Source organism: Manis javanica, chromosome 5 (assembly GCF_040802235.1).
Source record: "Manis javanica isolate MJ-LG chromosome 5, MJ_LKY, whole genome shotgun sequence".
Taxonomy (NCBI): Eukaryota; Metazoa; Chordata; class Mammalia; order Pholidota; family Manidae; genus Manis; species Manis javanica.
This window is the reverse complement of record NC_133160.1, coordinates 10,583,624-10,592,259: the sequence shown is the minus strand read 5'-3', so window position 1 is coordinate 10,592,259 and position 8,636 is coordinate 10,583,624. Positions and strand designations below refer to the sequence as shown.

General features: G+C 53.1%; 1 long non-coding RNA gene across 1 annotated transcript; it reads left to right on the top strand.

Annotated features, from left to right (window-relative positions):
• Window positions 1-274: 274 nt before the first annotated feature.
• LOC108391978 (uncharacterized) lies at window positions 275-8,411 on the top strand. The gene is made up of 3 exons (XR_001851900.3): window positions 275-850; window positions 1,898-1,988; window positions 7,154-8,411. It is a non-coding gene; the product is annotated as an uncharacterized lncRNA (long non-coding RNA).
• The last annotated feature ends 225 nt before the right edge of the window (window positions 8,412-8,636 follow it).

The following is an 8,636-nucleotide window of genomic DNA, read 5'->3' as shown; positions in this document are numbered from 1 at the left end:
GGCTGTGTGATCTTGGGGAAATCACTTTCCCTCTCTGAGTGTTGACGCTATCTGTAGAAGAAAGGGAAGTAATAGCACTTCCTTCACACAGTTATTTCAGAGGAGTCACTAAGACAGTGCTGGGAAAACACTTGGCACAACATCAGGCACATGACTCAATAACTTCATTCATTCAGCCAGAACTCACTGAACCTCCCTCCTGAATTCACATGCTTCCTGGAAAAGCAGCAAAGCAGGGCGGTTCACAGAGCAGATTCAAAGCCCAGCCCGCCACTTACTTACTTTCTGTCTGGGCAAGTTGCCCCCACCTCTCTGAGCCTCAGCTTCCCCATTTGTAAAAGGCAGGCATTGCCAGCTCTTTGAGGTTCCCACAGGAGGTAGAGGGCTGTCTTCTGGGACCCCAGCATCCTGTGTGGTTTGTGTCTGACACCAGTGGTTTCCCTGTACGTCTAAGTCCCAGCAAATTGAGCTCCTCCCTACACCAATCTCTCTGCCTCATTCTGCCTTCCTCCCATCTCTTTTTATGCCATTTTAGCCAAACTTGGCTATTGGGTTTCCTTAAACCACCCCGGGGCCTTTGTACATAGTCTCTTTGTCTGAACTGTCTTCCTGCTTTCACCAGGGGAGCTATTGTTCATCCCTGAAAACGCAGATGGGCTTCCTCCTCTCCCCCGAAAGCATCCCCTGAGCTGGGTCGGCTGCACCTCTCTGGGCTGCTCCACCAACCCAGTTTGGACATGTTCCGATTCTCTGAAATGGTCGGTCCAGGAATGTTTTAAAGAAGTTTTGATGCTCTACCACAGTCCACCGTTCGGACACGAAGGCCTGCCTTCCTCTCCTCGGCATGCAGGTACACTCACCCCTCCCCAGCGGAGACCACGCAGATGTCTAGTATACACAGCATATGACCTGAAGGCATGAGATCTGCCTCCACACACTTCACATGCAATGCGGAAGGGAAATTGCCTCTGGCTAGCGACCCCACCTGCCCAGCCTTGGTTACCACCTCTGTACCCTGGGGGCAGTAACAGTCCCGTCTCACTGCGGTTCCGTGAAGGCTACATGGCTTCCTATACGTGGGAAGCCCGTAGCGCAGCCCCTGGGAGAGCGTAAGCGCTTGACTCAGGCAGGAGAAAGCCACCTCCCGGCAGGACAGAGCCTCTAAGACCAGGGCCTGGACTAGGGTAAGGCAAGTGGGGTGCCGGGGTTCAGAATTTAAGCCTGCGCTCACTCAGAGTGGTGCAGACCGAGGTCCTGTGAACCCGGAGTCCCGCGTCTCCGCTCGCCCCCTGCTGGCCACTCTGCAGAACGACAGCCCTCTGTGTTCGACCCCAGTGATCTCCCTCTCAACCCCCGAGCTAGCAGGATGGAGGGCACCTCACCAGCTTCGAGGGACAGGTCCTGCCCCGTGAGAGCCTCGGTTTCTTCACCCATAATGGGCAGGAGAGCCTGCCTCCCACTGCATGGCAAACAGGAGGCCCGCCTCAAACACTTATGTCCTTTCCTCAACACGAGTGTTTAAGGAGCGCCTCCTGTATGTAAAGGACTGAAGAAGATGATGAGACATGAGCCCTCCCCTTCAGGGGCTTAGGGAGTGGATGGCAAGGAGGAAGAAGCTGGGAATTGTGACTGAAGTTAGGCTCTGCCCCTATTGAGGGTCTATTGAAGGTCTACTGGGTGCCACATACTTGTGGATTAATGATCTCAGAACACAGCGAGATGGAGACCATTTGTATTCCTGTCAGGAAGCTGAGGCCCAGAGAGGTTACTAGCCTGTCCAAGCTGGCACAGCCCGGGTGGTGGAGGAGGTGAGACTGGAACCCACAATGTGTGAGGCTGGGGGCTTTGTGCAGATCCATTCATCCAACAAACGCCTATTGAATTCTGTTTTTGCCAGGCGCATGCTGGACGCTGGGGAGACAGCAGTGACCAGACACTGCCCCTGTGCCCAGGGAGCTGTCTCCTGGAGGAGGTAGGCAAAAAGCAAGGTATGTAAGTAAAATACGTATTATATAAAACAGAGTGCAGAAGGGGGTGGGGGCCGGCTGGAGAAGTTCAATTTCAAATAGTGGGGTGGGCCTGTGGTCTGTTTAGGGCCTTTGGTTTTCACTGGGAGTGAGGTGGGAGCCATGGGGGGGTTCTGAGCAGGGGAGAGACATGGGGGTGGTAGACGGAGGAGTGGGGACGATGCCCTGAGCACCTGCAGGGGATGGAGCTGCCTGGGCGTCAGGAAGGTCAGGTCGGTTTCAGCTGTGGCCATTCTGAGTTGCCCGTCAGTGTGAATGTGGAGTGTGGGTTTGTCGGACTAAACAGCTCGCGGTGACTTCGTACACTGTGAGTCATGCGCCAGCGGGCGATTGCTGCAGCCACCGCCCGTGGTGGTATTCCTGCAGGAACGCTGGGGGGCCTCGGTTGCGGTCTTGCTCCTCCGGGGACCGCTGAGTGGCCTTGGCCACCAGGTGGTGCCAGCGCACTGGCGGCAGGCCTGAGGCAGCGCCTGGCACAGCAGTCCAGGCCCAGCTCTCGGGCAGCCGCCTTCGGACGGGATCATTCCCTGTGGTGGTGGCTGTCCTGTGCATTGCAGGGCGTTTAGCAGCATCTCTGGCCCCCACGCATGCGATGTCAGCAGTATCTGCCGCCCTCCCCAGTGTAACAACCAAAACTGTCTTCAGACGTTGTCAGGTGTCTTCTGGAGGGAAAAATCACAGATGCAGTCACAGCCACTGCCTGGGTATTGATCAAGGGCATCCACCTACTGAGCGCCCGTGTGTGCCCAAGCCCAGGCTCAGCTGCCAGCCCAGAGAACCTCCCTCCAGCAGGAATCGCACCAGACAGAGCCGCCCCCAGGCGACTGACAGGCAGACATTCGAGACAGCTGGACACCAAGAGCCAACCAAGTTCATCCACCCCGCAGGCGAGAGGTGCCCTGGGTTCCATCCAGGTTTTGCCATTTATTAGCTGTGTGACCTTGGGAAAGTCATGGTAGCTCTCTGAGCCTCAGTTTCCCCGTACATGGAATGAGCTCAGAGTCCATTTCAGAGCCAAGCCCCAGGCTGGGGTCAGGCACCCAGCATAGGAAGGCCACCACCCCCTGCAGGAGCCCACAGGTCTGGACAATGGCACCCACAGTGTGAATACTGCAAATGCCAGTGAATATGTGAACCCCGACATTCCCCTGCCTACATTTGCCCCATATCATCATCAGACATACTAATTATTTTACACATTTCTCTGGCTTATCATTAGGCTCCCAACTCAAGAATGTGAGCTCCCTGAGGGTAGAGGTTTTGGTCAAAATCATTCAGTGCTGTATCTCCATGGCCAGGACGGTGCCTGGCAGAGGGTAGGGGCTCCATTTGGTTGGATGAGGAAATCCTCTCCTTCCAGTTTGCCACCACAGAGTCCACTCTCAACATCAGGGTCCTGTGGAAACCTACATCAGACCATGTCCCATCAGCTCTTCCCACTCAGAGTGAAGGCCAGAGCACCCCCCTCACCAGCCTCATCTCCCTGACCTCATTCCTCCCTACTCTGATCTCAGTTGCTCTGCGCCAGACACACGGGCCTCCTCTCGGCTACTCCCGTGCCAGCACATCCCTGCCTCAGGACCTTTTCACTTGCTGTTCCCTCTGCCTTGAGCTCTCTGCCCCTCAGAAACGGCATGTCTCCTCCCTTTCGTCCAGGGCTTTGCTCAGACGTCACCGCCTGAGAGGCCCCCAGTCCCAGATCCACTCTACCCATTGTCTGATTATTTTTACTACACATATCATTAGCAGAAAGGATGTTGTTGAAATGTTAACTCCCTTATTGTCACTCTCCCCCACCCCTTCCCACTTGGAGCTCACATTCTGGTGAGCTGGATGGTTGGGAAGGGCCTCTTTGAGTGGTGACGTTTGAGTTGTGACTTGATAGATGAGAAGAGACTGGTCATAGGAGAATGAGGAAAGATCTTTTCCAGCAGAGGACACAGCAAGTGCAAAGGCCCAGGGGCTGCTCAGTTCCCAAAGCTGCCTTAGAGCAGCATGCCTATTCAGGCAGGATCTGCTCATTTTGGTGGCAGGTTCCCAGGCCGTGTGCAGTTGCTGGGCTGAAAGCCTTTGGTATGAACAGGGGCTGGGCTAGACCTGGCCATACAAAGGCCCATGGACAGACAGATAGGAAGGACCTAGGGAGGCCCAAGCTGAGCTTCCCTTGTCAGCTCCCAGGAAGCTCTGGCTGGGAACAACTGTTAAGTCTGGAGCTTTCCAGCAGACTCATGTTTCCCTGGGGTGGGGAGAGAAACACAGGTGGCCTTGTCACCTGGACACACAGAGCAGCTGTGACCAAGTGACCTTGGTCAAGTCACCCCACTTTCTCTCTCACATTCACAAGTCAAGGCAGTCACGGGTATAGCAGAGCCAAGGGCAGACCACGCAGAGGGGCCAGCGAGGGCAAATGCCCGGAGGTGAGAAAGAGTTCAGTGAGGTGGAGGAGGTAAGATCGGCAGCAACAGAGAAAACAAGAGAGAGGGCTCAGCCCCCCAAGGAGGACCCTCTGGAGGGCTTTGCCAGGGGAATGGCTTGATCTTATGTGCATTTTAAATCCTCCTATGAAGGGTTTAACCATTACTATCATCCCCATTTGGCAGGTAACGAAACTGAAGCTCCAGAGGTTTAATGACTTAACCTTAGATCACCCAGCTACTGAGAGGCAGGCTCCAACCCCAGCCTGTCGGGCTCTGGGACCTGCAGCACTGGGGGGATTTGAAAGCCGCCCACTGGACCCAACACAGGTCTTGTGAGTCATCAGGCTGTGTCCAGAGCTAACCGCTAGCAACCAGGAGCAGCCCGGGAGGGTCCCTCACAGTGCCCCAGAGGCTGCCAAGTGCATCCACGCCCTTTCCATTCCCCAAGCGGTTCCAGCCACTACCCCACCTTGGGCAAGCCCCATGCCTTCTCTGGGCTCAGTGTGGCTGGCCCAACCCCCAGTGCACAGTGCCCCTCTCTTTGTACCACATGGAATGCTGGCCATTTGCTGATGCTGGGTCCAGGCCAGAGGGCAGAAGGGCAGAACAGATAAATGCAGGCAGTGGGGAGCTCCACCGGCCCTCCCCAGCCCAACCCCTGTGGGTGCAGCAGAGCCAAGGCTGCCTCACCAGAACCCCAAGGGCCCAGGCCCCACCCACATAGCAGGACTCAAGAGAAGGGAGGCTCCCAACTCCGGCACCTGGCTGCACCATCCCTCCATCCCTCCCACATGGACTCCCTGACCTGCTTCTCACCCCACCCCTCCTGAGTGCCCTTCATCTAGGTCTCCACCCCCTGTGCCACCAGGTGGCTTTGATGTCACAATTCCTGCTGCCAAGTCCAACCACGGCGTCCCATGCTTGTGGTCACCTCTCAGCAACGTTCATGCCGAGCCCACATTTGTACCCCTTGGCCCCACCACCCCTGGACCACATCCTTGGTGACTTCGCCCATTCCACTGCTTTAAATAAATGTGTGCGTAATGAATCTCAGATTCCCATCAGCACCCTGCTCTCTCCCCTGGGCTCTGGACTGGGATATCTAGGTGCCTACATGAAATATCCTAAAAAGACATTTTGATTTCCCCAAACCCCCTTCCCCACGCAAACCTCCAGTCTGTGCTCCTCGGTGACACTACCCAGTAAGCTCCTGCTCCAAAGGTAGCTTGATCCTCCCATTTCCCACACCGCCACCTGGGAATCATGCCCTGAATTGTCCACCTCTGTCCAACTCCACTGCCACTCCCTGGTCGGAGCCATCAGTTACCCTCACCTACAGCCTCCTTACAGTAGGTAGAGGGAACTTTTAGAAATGTAAATCAAAATATGTCACTGAGCCCGCTAAAACTTTCCAGTGGCCTCTAACTGTCCTTCCAAAAATTCTAAAGTTCTCACCACAGCCACTAGGGCCCCATCTTCGCCTCCCTCCCCCTCCCCTTCAGCCACACTGGTTTCCTTTCTCTTTCCAACAAGCCAAGTTCTTCCCCATCTCAGGGCCTTTGCACTTGCTCTTCCCTCTTCCTGTGACTCTTCCCCCTGTTTTTGCCATAACTGCCTTTTCTTTCAAACCTCAGCTAAAACCTAACCTCCCCAGAGTTCTCTTCCCTGATCACCCAGTGGAAGGAGCCCCACGCTGTGCACTGGCCTCTCTCAACCCCATCACCCTGTCCATTTCCTCCACAGCTTTTAGCATATCTGCAGTCCACTTATTTACTTGTTTATTGTCTTGTTTATTGTCTACCCATCCCTCCTCTCCAGAATTTGGTCTCCTGAAGGCAGGGCTTTATGTCTGTATGGTTCACTGCTGTAGACAGAAACCACATATGCAGCACAACGTTGCACATAGTTGATGCTCAGTAAATATTTGTCAAATGCATGGACTGATGAATATGCAGGCAGATAAACAAACCTAAACTACACCTTTAATCATGCCCCTCTCCCCATCAAGAACCTTCCTTGGCTCCGCATTGCCCATAGAATAGACAGCAAACGCTTCTGTGGGCATTCCAAGTTTCTGAACTGGTCCCAAGTAGGATGCTCACTGCACCCCCAGAAGATAAACACATCACTGATCCTGGACCATCAGGAAGTGGATCAGTTAGCTGCCTGCCTCCCCCTCCTGGCTCTGAGCCACCTGAGAACAAGGTGTTGGTAGTCTTCATGTCTGTATCTCAGCAGTTAGCCCCAGGTCAGCACCATCAAGGGGACTGATGAATAAATATCAGATTAGTGAGTGAGTGGAAGCAGCCCTGCTCTGACACAAGAAGCCAGCAAATGAGAAGGCTGAGGAGGAGGAAGCTTCAGCCCAGAGAGCCGACCTTTTCAAATTTAGAATTTAGGAGTAATTTCACTGGTTCAGGTTCCTGGTCAGAGTTTCGAAAGTATGTAAAGCTGAGGCTTTGTGGTGCCAGGGAAACTTTGAAACTTACCAGAAATCAGGCGGGCAGTGTCTCGCAGGAGGGGACGGTGTATATGATAATGACCAACCCTTCCACTACAAAAGCTGTGCAGCGTCAGATTAGTAGCCACTCCCATGTGATTTTCCAAAACCACGAAGACCCCCAGCATGGGTGTGAAGGTTCTCGGGACTTCCAAAAGGACTTTGCACACCCCTCAGGCCCCCTCAAGCTCACCTCTCCTGTTTTGCAGGTGGGACAGGAGCAGAGCTGTGATGGAGGAGCAGCAGCTGTGTGATATGGGTAGGGCCCTCCCTTGAGTCATCATCTCTGGAGTATGGACTTGTCACCAGTGTCATATCCTATGTTTATGGCTCTTTAATTGGTCCCCATCTTTGGCTGGGCTCACTGGGAAGTCACTGAGCTGACTTTGCACACAGGCAGTTAACTGGAACGCACCCACGGACATCACCTCTGAGGGCATGAGGGTGGCAAGCTGGGGTGGAGGGAGATGCAGGCTGTGCTGCAGTCATCAGGGCAAGGGGACGGGGGCTGGAGGCTGCCATGTCAAGCAGGCACTGGATGTGGATGAAGGGGTCATGGTCTCAGGCTGAAGGTGAGCCCTAGAGGGACCCCACCCCCCACCGGAGCTGGAGGACCAGTCTGGATCCCAAGAAGGGAGCTGGGGGATGCACAGAGTGTCCACGATGGTCCAGGTCCACTTCTCTTCGCCTTTACCACCCAGAACTAGCCCCCCACCTGTCACCTGGAGGCTGCCTTAGGCTCCTCACTGGTGTCTTAGCTTCCACTCTTGACCCTCCACCTGTAATGCCCCAAGTCCATCACCAGTGGGCTAAAGCCCGAGGGCTCCTCCAACACATAAATCAGATTACTTTGTTCCACTGCTTAAAACTGTCTAATGGCCCCCAATATACTCAGAAAAAAACCCAGCCCTTTATCAGGGTCACAAGGCCCTGCACAAGTAAGCCCAGCTCCCCCTGTGGCCTCTTCCCCTTCCTTCAAGGTGCACCTGCCCACAGCCATCTCTTTTCCTTGAGGCAGTGCTGTTCCACCTCAGGGCCTTTGCACTTGCTGTTCCCTCTGCCTAATGCTCCCCTGCTCAGATCTTCCCATGATTCCACACCCTTCAAGTCTCACCTGAAATATCCCCTCCTCGAAGGGGTCTTCCCCAACCACCCGACCTAAGAGATTCCTACATTCCAGTATTGCCCTCAGATATTACCTTTCTTTTAAACTTTGTACCATGTTAAACTGTCTTATTACTTTGTTTACTTCCTGTGTCTTCCCACTAGAATAAATTTGATGAGGGGAAGGAATCTTGTCTGCCTTTCTGCTTCTGTTACATGCAGCACCTAAACCATTGACTATAACATTTATTTTTGAATGGATTGATAAATATTTCCTGATTCTGTGATTGTTTCCTTATTCTTAATATTGCTTTTTTTCCTCCTTAATCAGATTTTCCAGGATTCATCTATTTTATGGTATTCTTTCTCAAAGAATCCTTGAAAAAATTTTTTTTATCATTTCTACTAATTTGTTTTTATTTCATTAATTGCGGAGCTGACCTTTCTCACTCCTACTCTTTTTAAAAATTCTATCTTCTATTTTTTAAAGTTAAACACTCCATTTGTTTTCAATTTTTTTTAATAATAAAAATTCTCAAAGCTGTAAATTTCCTCTGTGAGTAGCATTAGCTACATCATTTTTGGTTT